General features: G+C 31.3%; 1 pseudogene; it reads left to right on the top strand.

The window, feature by feature from the left end:
- Nucleotides 1–1,129: 1,129 nt before the first annotated feature.
- Nucleotides 1,130–6,645, top strand: LOC100813713 (serine/threonine-protein kinase BSK6-like; annotated as a pseudogene).
- The last annotated feature ends 6,967 nt before the right edge of the window (nucleotides 6,646–13,612 follow it).

The following is a 13,612-nucleotide window of genomic DNA, read 5'->3' as shown; positions in this document are numbered from 1 at the left end:
TTACAAATGTAAAAAAAAAAATACTATTAATTAATATTTGAATTTTTATTCCTTTATCAATATATATGTGAGGGGTAGAGGGTGTCACACACATAAAACTCTTTGTTTTTCACTAAAGATATATTTGTGGGAATTGAACCCATGTTTTCTTCCACAAACTTAATATATATTGTCAATTAAACTATATCCATTAGATAATCAGTTTCTATTTATATATATATATATATATATATATATATTAGAATAACTATATTAAATGAGACTAGCTTTAGCTGTCGTTTCTTTAACTAGCATTTTTAGTTGCTTTTCTTCAACGAGAAGGTTATTAAGATTGTTTTTAACATCTTATCTCTTTCCCTTTACCTTTTTCAACCTCTTTAACTTGAATTTTACTGTATATTGTTTTTTTTTAAATATCAATAGTTAAAAATAATTTATTATAAACGTAAAATATTTATCATTTGTCATTAACAAAAGATTAGTTTCGAAGAATAAAAAAAGAAAATATTTTTTTTTGACAAAAAAACTGAGTTCAAGTGATTGGACAATGGGTTGGAGACTTGAGTGGACTGTTGAATTGAATCAATTGTACAATTGAACTAGTGCTGATATAATTATCACTGTAGTGATTGTACTAAATTTCTATTGAATTTAATTTATATATTGTAAGTGTAAAATATTTTTATATAAATATTTAATAAAATTTGATTATTTTAGCATATTATTTTATTTATTAATATTATATGACAATAAAATAAAATTCATTGGATGTCTTTGGAAATATATTTTATACTAACAATTCATGTAAATTAATTTCATTTGTATGTTGTTTTTAATTTTGTTTATATACTTGAGTATATAATAAATAAATAAATAAATAAATAAATAAATAAATAAATAAAACAGTGATCAATGACCCCAACAAAGTCGATGATGGGAATGATATTTATAACACTGGGTTAAATATTAGATTTTTGGAGTTAATATTTCAACAAATTTTTCATTAGATTGGAAATGGGATTCATTTACATATAATAATAATAAAAAAAATACAATGCAAACAAATTCACATAAAAGGTATTCTTAAATTTCCTTTTATTAAATGCTAAGCAAAATGATGAGAAAGCAGAAAAGCAAAAAGCCAAAACCAGGAAGCCAAGATTGGGAAAGGCCCTTTACAAATTGAATCACTGAAGAAAGAAAAGCCTGTTTCAAAGAAAGGGATAGAGAAAGACATAAGAAGAAAGTGATAACAAAAAATTGTTGTAACAATTAACATCTTGTATTTGTGTTGTCACTGTTCTGTACACTTACACTGCAACAGCAATTGAGGTACAAATGAAGAGTTGTTGAAGCCACCTCAAGAATAGATTAGTAGAAACCTTTTGAATTGCCAACTCTTTGCCATTAATGTTCAAACATAACACAACAAACACAAAGAAGGTTCACAACAATGACCACTCTGTGATCATTATTTATTTATTCATTAGCCGCTCAACCTTTGAGGCTTGATTGCTTGAACGGCATCTTTTTGTTCTTGTTCTTTCTTCTTCCTCTCTTGCACTTACATGGGGGCTCGTTGCTCTAAATTCTCTTTCTGCTGGTTCCACTCTCACCTCAAACCTTCTGTCCTTGAATCCTCTGACCAAGGTTTGTGTTGTTCTTTGTTTTTGAGTTTTCAGCGCACAGACCCTTTGTCTAGAAACTCTTGTTTCGCTTAAAAAATGTTGTCTTTGTTGCAGAAAATGGTGAGAAGGGTGAGAGAAAATTGTGGCCAAGTTTTGGTGAGTTCAGTTTGGAGCAACTGAAGGCTGCCACAAATGGGTTCTCCTCAGAAAACATAGTATCTGAGCATGGTGAGAAAGCTCCCAATGTTGTTTACAAAGGAAAACTTGATAATGGACAGTGGATCGCCATCAACGTTTCAACAAGTTTGCTTGGCCTGATTCTCGCCAATTCCTCGTTTGTCACTTGCACTTACACTTCATTTTTTTACTACTTTTGTCAAGTTTTAAAAGGGCTCTATAGATAATTGTGGACCAAGGTTTTAAATTGCAATTGCACTTGGGGTTGCAGTCTTATCTCTATCCTTGATATGACGAGAAATTGTGGATAAATGAAGCTAATGCGATCACATTTACTGTCGCCATGTAGCTGTGGCTGAAATCACAGCCACAAACTATTTTTTAAAACCTTGCTGTGGACAAATGCAGCTGATATAGTCACAATTGTGGTCGTGATGTAGTTGTGGAGATCTCCGAATGCAGCTCATGTAGCCACAATTGTGGTTGGGATGCTGTTGTGGAGATCTCCATGCTTTAGCCACAATTGTGGTCGTGATGCAGTCACGGAGATCTCCAAAACCTCAATATTGAGGCTACAAATACGTCTGCAGACTGCAATTTAAAACTTTAAATTTGTTGCACTTTCTTGCTTGTTTTGAGTTTGACATGATGTGTTATGTGCTTTTTGGAGGAAGCCAGACAAGTGGGAAGCCTTAGAAGTGAACGTCTAGCAAATTTGGTTGGTTATTGCTATGAAGGGGAAGAGAGGCTGCTAGTAGCATAGTTTATGCCACATGAAACTCTGGGCAAGCTTCTCTTTCATTGTGAGTTGTTTGTAATTACCATAACTTTTATGTTAATCTTTGATGGGTTTTAAATCTTTCTTTAAATTGTGGTCATAGGACTTATAATTCTGAACATAGAAAAGTAAATCATGGTTGATTTGGTGCAGGGGAGGCACAGCCAATGAAATGGGCCATGAGGTTGAGGGTGGCTTTCTACTTAGCTCAAGCTCTAGAATATTGCACTAGTAAAGGAAGGGGTTTGTATCATGATCTCAATGCCTACAGAATCTTGTTTGATCAGGTATAACTGGTGTTTAATAAATGCTTCCAAGTTCTAACTAAACCTTGTTTCTTCCTATTTGTAACTTGGATTGGCTTGTGATGTATCAACAGGATGCTAATCCCAGGTTGTCTTGCTTTGGACTCATGAAGAAGAGCAGAGATGGCAAGAGTTACAGCACAAACCTGGCTTTCACCCCTCCTGAGTACTTAAGGACTGGCAAAATTTTTAGGATGTTTGTGTGTTGGTTGCATGAGTGCATGGCCTTGATCTTTGGCATAACTAAAAGAAATCTGAGGAATCTGCCACTGAATCAGTCATAAAAGTATAGATTGGTCTGAAATACTTCAGAATGGTCAAAGAACCATTAATAATGTTGTACTGTTCTGTTTGTTAGACAGGATCTTTATTGTATCACAAAGGGGGTCTGCATTTAATTTTACATCCTCTTCTGCAAATAAGTAAAAAATTAATTGCTTTTGTTTTGCTTCTTTAGAAATATAAAGTTTGACCAAATTATATGGGAATTTATATAGAAATTCATCTTGTTTTTGTTTTTTTTCTTTCTTTCTTTAATTGTTTCCCTAGCCCTAAGGAAAATCCTCCTTTTAGATGAGGGAAACATCTGTGGAATTATTCTGCATATGCTTACATATTTTAGTATGTGACTGTTGTTCTTTGGTACATTTGGGTTCATATGCAGGTAGAGTGACTCCACAGAGTGTGGTTTACAGTTTTGGAACTCTGCTGCTAGATCTCTTGAGTGGTAAACATATTCCACCAAGCCTTGTAAGCTTTTCCTTCCATTGTTAAGTACTAAACAAACTAAAATTCCATGAGATCTTCAGGCCATTGATTTTGGATAATGATGCTGTCAATTACTGATATAGTTGCTTAAAATACACATTCAGCATGAGACAATACACTATAATTTATATCAATATCATAAGCAAGAAACTTTGTTATTATATAAATTCTCGTGACATATTTTGAAACTTTTCTAGTATTTTGTTTATACTCTTTTGCATTTTTCGTACCCCATTGCCCAGAGGCTCTTCGCTATGCGAAGGTATGGGGGAGGGATGTTGTACGCAGCCTTACCCTTGCATATGCAAAGAGGCCGTTTCCGGATTCGAACCCATGACCAACAAGTCACCAAGGCACAACTTTACCGTTTCCGTTTATACTCTTTTGCACTAACTAAAAAAAAAAAAATACTGGTTTACAATCTTTTGGTATATTAGTCATAGTATATTAATTATTTGGATCTATTTCAAGTTGCAAAATAGTACTTCTACGTAGAAATATCTGTGTTAAATCTTTAATGTTCATGCAGACCATGTCTTGTATAAATAAGGTGATTCATTGATGTACCAATCTCAATGAAGAACAAAAATATGATATTCACAGCATTCACTTTTGTTCTTTTACAGGCACTTGACCTGATTCGTGGCAAAAACTTTTTGATGTTGATGGATTCTGCCTTAGAGGGTCACTTTTCAAAGGATGACGGAACTGAGTTGGTTCGTTTGGCTTCTCGTTGTTTACAATATGAAGCTCGTGAGAGGCCAAATGCAAAGTCTCTTGTTGCATCTCTCATGTCACTTCAGAATGAAACAGAGGTATATTCCATGCATGATAAGCTTTTATAATAGTTTGTGCTTAGGTCTCATAGATCTATCATTCTACTCTATTACACAAATGTTTCACTTTTTCCCTTATTTTTGAACCTGATTTTTTAGCAGCATGCTGATGAAGTACATCCATACTTTCTATATTCTTTTCTAGTTGGTGTGTTCCTTAAGATTGTTGATTATCAATAAAGTGGATTCAAATCTAAGTATGTAATGATTATTATATTTTATATATATTGTCAGTGTAAAACATTTGATGCAGATAATTAATAAGATTTGGCTACTTTATCACATCATTTTATTCATTAATATGATGTAGTGATTAGATAAATTCTTATTGTGTAAAACTATTTCGTGTAAAGTAAACTCTTATTTGCATATGCTTTGGAATTATGCAAGTGTTATGTATATTTAATTATTAAAATGTTATAATAAGCAATGTGAGAACTTATTACCCATCTTGGGAAGACTATAATTTCTCATTTGGATAGTATATGAGCAGGTCCCCTCATATGTTCTAATGGGTCTCCGGCAAGAAACTGCATCCTTAACAAAGCAATTACATTGACACCTTTTGGTGAAGCATGTTTGAGACTGGATCTTACTGCAATACATGAAATATTAGAGAAGACTGGTTACAAGGATGATGAAGGAATTGCCAATGAGGTTTTGTTTGCACACTTTTCCCTCTATTTTTATTGTTACCAACTCTAATGTTGATCCTTCTTAATTTTGAAATTGCAGCTTTCCTTTCAATTGTGGACCAGCCAAATGCAGGAGACCTTGAATTTGAAGAAGCATGGAGATACTGCTTTTAGAGCTAAGGACTTTATCACTGCCATTGACTGCTACACTCAAGTAAGAGGATTTTAATTTAAGGACTTTTGGCTTAAATTGGATGCTATGCTTAATGTTGCAGAGACCTGCAATGACTGATGTTGCATACTGTCTTGCCAAACATCTAATTTGGATTATCTGTTTGTTAACTTAATTTTGCATCATCCTGATCTTGTATAAATAATTTTAAATTAAAAGTAATTTTAAAGAAAAGTGATTTATATTTAAGAAATTTTCTTTCAAAAGTAAAATCAGAATAAAATTTTTAATCCACAATGCAAAAGGTACATTTTTAATGATTTTTTCTTACTTCTAGTCAATAAGAATAAACTTTATTTTAACTGAACAACCAATTTTTTCTCTCTAGCAAAATCATGTTTAGCACTCCTAAACTCAAGTTTGGGGTTTCCCACTACAGAACCAAACAGGACATTAGTAGATGTTGTTTAGGCCTTTTCCTTGTAGCCTTAAGTTGTTTGCAGCTGTTATGGTTTAAAAATAAAATAAGGAGAAAATAGTTTATATATTTACTGTATAAAATGTTTACATTGTCATTTAATCTATATATATACATACATACATATATATATATATATATATATATATATATATATATATATATATATTATAAATTTATTAAATTTTATAATAACTACTTCAAAAGTATGTTTTATTAATGAGAAATGTAAGACATAAAAATTAAACTCTAACCACTAAGTTCGGATCAACTGGTGTGAAATTGTTTCAACTTAAGTGGTGGTCTTGAATCCTACTCGGCTCAAATAGGATTACTTCCTATGAAGGATACCTGTGGTCTAGACAAAAAAAAATTAAGCTATACAATAAGTTATGTTTTTTTGCTGGTGAATAAGTTACTTATCTATATATTTGTGTTTTACATTTGTTTCAGTTCATAGATGGAGGGACCATGGTGTCACCCACAGTGTATGCAATACGCTGCTTATCTTTATTGATGAATGACATGGCACAAGAAGCTCTTGGGGATGCAATGCAAGCCCAAGTGGTATCTCCAGAGTGGCCTACTGCTTTGTATCTTCATGCAGCTTGTCTTTTCAGCCTCGGAATGGAAAATGATGCACAAGAGACTCTCAAAGATGGGACTAACATGGAAGGCAGAAAAAACAAAAACTGAAAATTTTGTATAGATTTTTCCTTGTCTTTTGTTGTCTTAAGCATTATTTAATTTCATGCCCTTTAAAGTCTTTGTTAGGCTTTGCCTCCAATTTCCTCTGTCATGATTTTTATATTTTTTGGCTTTCTGTAATGCCCGGGACAAAATACAGTAACTGATTTGAAATTTTATACGCGTGCACCCTCTTTTTCCTTCTTTTGTTTCAATCTGCATGTCCTTTGTTGTCTCCATTCGATGACAATGCTGTCAAAATTATATATCTATGCAGTACAATTTATATAATGTACCAAGATGAAAAAATACAATTTATAAAGGTGTCACATGGAAAGTCTAGGACGTCTCAATTTACATGGAAAATTATCCTTCCAAAATTTTAGGCTTTCCGTAGTCCTCTGGTTTTAAATATAAGATACAAAATTACTTTCATAAGTAAATTTTATTAATTTTATCTTCTTTAATGCTATAATTTCTAAAATACTTTTTATTTAATTAAGATTTTGGTTTCAATAACTCTTATTTCTGATAACAAGTTCCAATGAATGTTAAGTTTTAAAAAAATAATTTTTAATTAAGATTGAAATAATTAAACATGGTTAGCTAAATTTTTTAGTTAGTGTGAATCAATTTTTTTTTTCAGAATATTTTAAATTTGATCAGACGTTTTTTTGTTAGTTTATTTAAGTTCTAATTCTTTGTGAGATGTAGAATAAATTCAATATTCCTAGCTTTTCATGTATATGTTCAATAAAAAATAATTTGTAAACCACCAAATAGATTCATTCTATCTCCTAATTCAATATGTTATATGTGTATTACCTTTGTTTCAATAACCATGTGTTTGGATGAGGAATTTAAAGATTTCTAGGAAATTCAAATTCACAGCATTTTGATTGCCTTGATTTAAATTTCTTTCATTTTGTAAATATTTTGTTTGGATGAGACAATTCAATTTCTTGTATTTTAGTTTCCTTGTTTGGATAAAGTAATTCAATTTCAATGAAATTCAAATTTTAATTTTTAAATATTTATTTAAAAATTAAAATTTCAATATTGAATGAAAATAAACATGAGTCATTTTTTAAATAGTTAAATATTCAAAATAAATTTAATGTTATAAAATATATAATAATAAATTTTTTTAATAGTTAATAATTAAATAATTAAAATAATTTTAATGCTAAACAATTTTGAATCTTATACAATATTTTTGTAGTAACACAAAAAAACTTGGATTAAACAATACTGCACAATTAAAAGATGAATGATATGTAATTCTTTATTCTTGTTTTAAAAAATTAATTACCTAGTCTTGCAATAATTTTAAAAAATATATTAAAATTAAATAATTATGTAATTTAAGGACAATTATCTCGTACAAAATTCAAATGATATTAATTTCATTGTTCGTACGGGAAGAAAATTCAAATTGTTAATAATGCACCAACGCATAAACACGAATCAACACAAGCATTACAAGGTCCTAATTAATCAAGTTCCAAACAAAGATCTTAAACAAAAATTACAAGGTCCAAATTTTTTAAAAAAAAACAATGTTCTTCATCCCATAATCTTCATTCATCATCAAGTGTAAAAGGTCGACGAACCTGAATAATTAACATCCAATGCTGCCATTTAGGGGAGAAGAAACAAGATAATATAAGTCACAAGAGGAAAGACAAATAACTATAGTGAAAATATGAGCTCAATTAGGCATAAAAAAGACACAAATTTATAATTTGAAAATTGAAATTGGAAATGTAGACAAAAGGTTACTCACCAAATTTCATTCTCCAAGATGTGTTAAAACATAATCTGTCTTTTGGTGAATTGGAAGGGCTTTCACAATAGCTAACTGCTTTGGATCGTCAGCTAACCATTTAATATAGCTTTAGCCCATTGTTGTCTACTAAGATCTGGTATCAAAGCTGCCTCACGGAATACTTCTTGAATATCTTCACCATCAACTTTACCATCCATTTTTTCCACCACCATTCGGTTAAAAGAGTTCGCCATTTTATCCAAAGAAGCTACTATTCCTTCTTTTTCTCCCATCTTTCTCTTGTCCTGTGAGGATGTGTGCCACCAGAAGAAGTCGAACCTTGTCTTTTTCCTTTTGTATTAGAGCTTGGTTCTTCTAAATCTATGGCAGTAGCACCTAACCCCATGAATTCCACTTCATTTGTTTCTCTACTCATCGCTTCATCAAACATCCATAGCAGTTTCAGCTCCATGACTGGTGACTCTATCTTTAGCACACAAATCCACTATATCATCCCAATTTTGAAGCACCTTGAATCGAAACGGTTTAGCCGATTTATGCGACTGGAAAACAAAGAAAAAGTCAAATCCAATCTACTTTGAATAACAAATAGCAACATATTAAAGAATACTTACAGTGCAATATTCATTCCAAGCATTTTCATTTTCAACTATGATCATGTGCTTAGTGCCATCCCAATCAAATCCACTCTGGCCAAGGATGTCACTTACAATACCATACCACGATCTCCATAATTTGATACGATTTTTGACATTATCTGATGTGCATTAACATTGAAGCTTGTAGATAACACTGCGGCTGCAGCATTCAATGCTGACCTTTTCCAACCTCCGTCACCCTTGTTGCCCAAATTCCTTTGATCTCTAAGTACATCAGCCCATACACGTTCCATTTCCAAATTCCATGTAAAATAACTTCTTGTTTCCTCATTATTTTTTCCTAAAACTTTTCTTTTGTCCGTCATTTTTTCATTAGACGACTCCATTGAAGTTAATGTCACTTATTCAACCTGCACATAACAAATAGTAGATATGACCTACTTCATTCATTTGACTAATTCACTGCACAATCATGGAAAATATTTCAAGCAAAGTTTTTATGCAATAGCAAAGTACATAAAAGTCTATCTTCAATAGAAAAGTACAATAGTAACAAAGCACACAAAGTTTGTCAGCAATAGCAAATTACATTTAAAAAGAACTATCCATAAGCAAAGTTTCTCCTAACTTGATAGTTAGCAAACATATTCATAGCTAATGTATCTCGAAATCTTGTCCATTCCTCGGTATCTTGAATAGTTGTGATATCATCTATGGCATTATTTTGAACTTCTTCCCTTGATTGATGGACTAACTCTTCATCAACAACAGATAAAAATTCTAAGTCTTGAACTTCTAAAAGTTGATCAGTTTGTTGTTCGTCTCTTATGAAATTGTGTGACACAAAACAAGCATTGATGATTCTTATTTGTGTCTTTATATCAAAAAATGAAGGAGTTCTTAATATACTCCATATTTTTTTCAAGATCCCAAATGACCTTTCTATTGCATTTCGGACACTTGCATGATGAAGATTAAATAACTCCTTGTAACTTTGAGGGGTGTTTCCAATCCACTCATTGAGATGATATCTAGTCCCTCGATATGGTGCTAAAAATCCCGGACCATTGGTATATCCCGCATCCACAAGAAAATACTTACCTACAATGTTTAAAATAACAAACATAGACTTAAACTAGACCAAAAAAAAAAAGAAAAAAATTATTTCTAAGAAATATTACCAGTTGGAATTTCAAGTTGTTTTGACGATGTAATGCATCTCGTAATACTCGAGAATCTCCTGCAGACCCTTCCCACCCAGGTAACACATAAATAAACCTTAAATCTGGACCACAAGCAGCTAACACATTTGTAGAGACATCACCCTTTCTATTACGATATCTAGGTCTCTCATAAGGAGAAGTTGTAACCGGAATATGAGTCCCATCAAGTGCTCCAATACATCTATACAAACAAGACAATTTTTTTAGATTCTAAGAAAATTTTATAATTAACTAATTTCTCCTAACAATTGATAAACTTACCTCAAACCATCTTCACTTGTTTGCTTCCGCACCTTCTAAAGTACAGGGTTGAAAATTCAAATAGTCTTTGCTCACTTTCATTACCACTCTCAAGACATCATTGAATTGCCTACTTATGGTTTCTTTAGATCTACAATAACTAAATTGCACTACCCTATATTTTAGGTTGTGAGCAAGGATATGTAAAAACATTGCTACTGCTTCAGTTGTTGGAACATTTCTTGTTCTTACTAATCCACCTTTTTCTTGTAAAATTCTACAAAGGTTAAAAAATGCATTTTTACTAAGCCTCAATTGTTCAATGCAATCTTTATTTGTTCCTCTATAAAGACGATTAAGGAAGCTCTGACGTTCTAGTTCCCAATTACGGGTTGGTTCCTTAACAAAATAGTTATTATGATACCATGTCACTACACCAATGACCATATGAACAACACAAGCAGCAGCTAATAAGATTATCTTCTTATACTCTTCTCTTTTACGTTTTCTTGAAGTCATTGCAGTGTCAACTATGCTATGATCCATTTTTTCTCAATCCAAACTGCATGATAATGATATAAGATAATATGTGCATATATTATTTGGAGATTTAAAACAAATATCTAGGTAAAAGATGTAAAACAATGATACTAGTGCAATACAAAGATGATCAACTAAAAACAATGATACTATTAAATCATGTCTTGTTCCACTGGATTGACGACATTCATGATAATAATTGTAACTTTGCAAGTAGTTTGAATTATCTTTAAGTAGTTGGGAATATAGTAGCAGTTGTTTGAGGGGTGGTCCTTTTTCTTATTACTATTCTTTTGTATCAGTTTAATATTTTTTATTTAATGAAACAACACACTGCATGCACAAAGTTTAGACACGTGGGGTCAAGTGGGCCCACCATGAGGCACGTGGCAGTACTTCAAAAGGATATGTGATCTCATCTTTAAGATAGTTTAGCATGATAATTGATCATTATAAACCTTATTTTTTTTTGTTGTGCTCGTTGAAAATCCAATGTAGATTGCAGTTTGTACTTTGTATCTACCATCAGCTTAATCTTTATTATTAGAAAAATAGAATAATGTTTATTGTTTGATGGACAATCATACACCTAATAACAGACAGATGAAAAAAGAAGATAGAAACAAGAAATATAATGTCGTAAAATAGCGTGTTAACTAGCCTGTTTGATGTTCACACATCATTATTTTTAATTTTAATATTTATAGCAATATATTATTATTATTATTATTATTATTATTATTATTATTATTATTATTGCCTATACTGATTATAAAAGAAATATCCATATTTTCTATACATGTTTTTTTGAAAATATTTTGCCATTTAACTATTCTAAAATTACCTCTAAATCAGCTAGTATAAAAGATAACTCACATGACACTTATTTATATCTATCGACCATCTTTTTTTAAAAATTAAAACAAAATAAAATAAAAGAAATTGATAGTTGTTAATAAAAGAAAGTGTACAGTTCATTTAGAAAGGATAGATGGTAAATTTCTCTTCTTTTTTCCTCGGGAAATTGGCAATTTCTTGTTTAATTTGAGATATTTTGGAGACAAGGTTGTGAAATGGAGGGCCAATGGGGCATTTGAATTTGGCATTACTTGTTGCAACATCAGGGCATCCATACAACAAAATTTAGAAAAGTTTGAATTTAGAAAACAAAAAAGATCACATGTTGATAAAAAGATCACATATATATAGGTTGTTGCTTCCTGGATCCTTTCTAATGAATCACAATATCACGTTCACAAAAAAGAAGCCAGTGAAAAATTAATGGATCACAATATCACGTTCACAAACAACAATATTTATCAAAGCAAACCAAATTACTACTTCAATTAAAATATAGCAGTATTAATAAGAAGCATGCATCAAGGAATGTAAATAAAAGAGAACATAAGTTATGTAGAAAATAAAAGACAACACACAACAGTCATTCCAATGAAAACAACTTAGCCCACGCATTTCATATTATTTTGTAAGATTAATTAGATACCTCTCTAGCATTCACCGTAATGACATGCGGAGTAAACCAAGATCCTGGCCCTACAAAAAGATTCCATTAGAGGATACCATCACATGCACAAGAAATTCAACCTTTAACTTCATGAGTGAAACAAAGGAGATCGTGCACATTTTTTTCAAATAATATAACATGTAGATATCCAATAGAACAGTGGACGCAAGCAAATAAGAAATTATCATATTCAGGACAAACAAAAATAAAATAAAATACACATAAGAAATGGGAACAGCAGCACATGACACACGGGCAAAAGAGTAATTTTGAAAATCAGGGAATCGATAACCCGATGGAAAAGGTCCCAACTCCAAAATTACAGTTTAAACATATAGATAAATAAAAAATATTTAAGTACAATAACATTTCTATGTCAAGAGACATTCATAACCATATTACTTAGGATTATGTGTGAAGGTGGGTGGGGTCTATTTGCAATTATAACTATGTAATGGAGGACTTTGAATAGAAGATTTTTTTTAATTAACTACTAAAAGAATTTTGAAGACTGGTGTACATTTTTTACTTTGATAGCTGATGCAGCACCATATGACATTGATAGGTATATTATTTTATTTTCCCTTTTGCTTATATATTTCTTTTTAACTCTATGTGCTCTTCTATGTGATTATATTCCTGAGTCTATGATGTACAAGTTGTATAGCAGAAATCTCTTTACTCAGTAGTGAATCCTCATCCTCATCCTCAAGGGACAAAATATAAATAAGTTTTGGCATTTTGTATTAGTTGCCTCTAGACATATGCTATAGATATCATGCATTTTTGGTCACTATAAGAGCATATATGTCTAGAATTTTTTCTGACAGTGTATAACTAAATAATGTTTGTTTGATTCTGTTATAATATTTATTCTTCAAATGTTTTGTTCTATCAAATATCTATCATGGGAATGAAGTCATTTAAACAAGAAAGCAAATGTGTCTTCTTTTAACAGTAAGATGCCAATACCATGGGATATTTTGGTCAACTCAAGCTAATGTGGTTATGTTAGCTGCACTGAAAGCTTCTTTTATTCTCCCCGTCCAATGACTTTTTGACTACACCAGAGGAGTTTTCAAAAGATAATGATACAACTCCTGCCGTGAAAGAAAATTAAAACCATTATATCTTGAAAAGACACCATGAATTTTTTAAACATTCCAGACAAAAGAAGCGCTTACAGGTTCTTTTTATGTTATCACTCTTATCACCTTATATTGTGGTCCCGG

Source organism: Glycine max, chromosome 1, assembly GCF_000004515.6.
Source record: "Glycine max cultivar Williams 82 chromosome 1, Glycine_max_v4.0, whole genome shotgun sequence".
Classification (NCBI taxonomy): Eukaryota; Viridiplantae; Streptophyta; class Magnoliopsida; order Fabales; family Fabaceae; genus Glycine; species Glycine max.
Note: the sequence above shows the minus strand (reverse complement) of the source record. Positions and strands in the feature narration are given on the sequence as shown.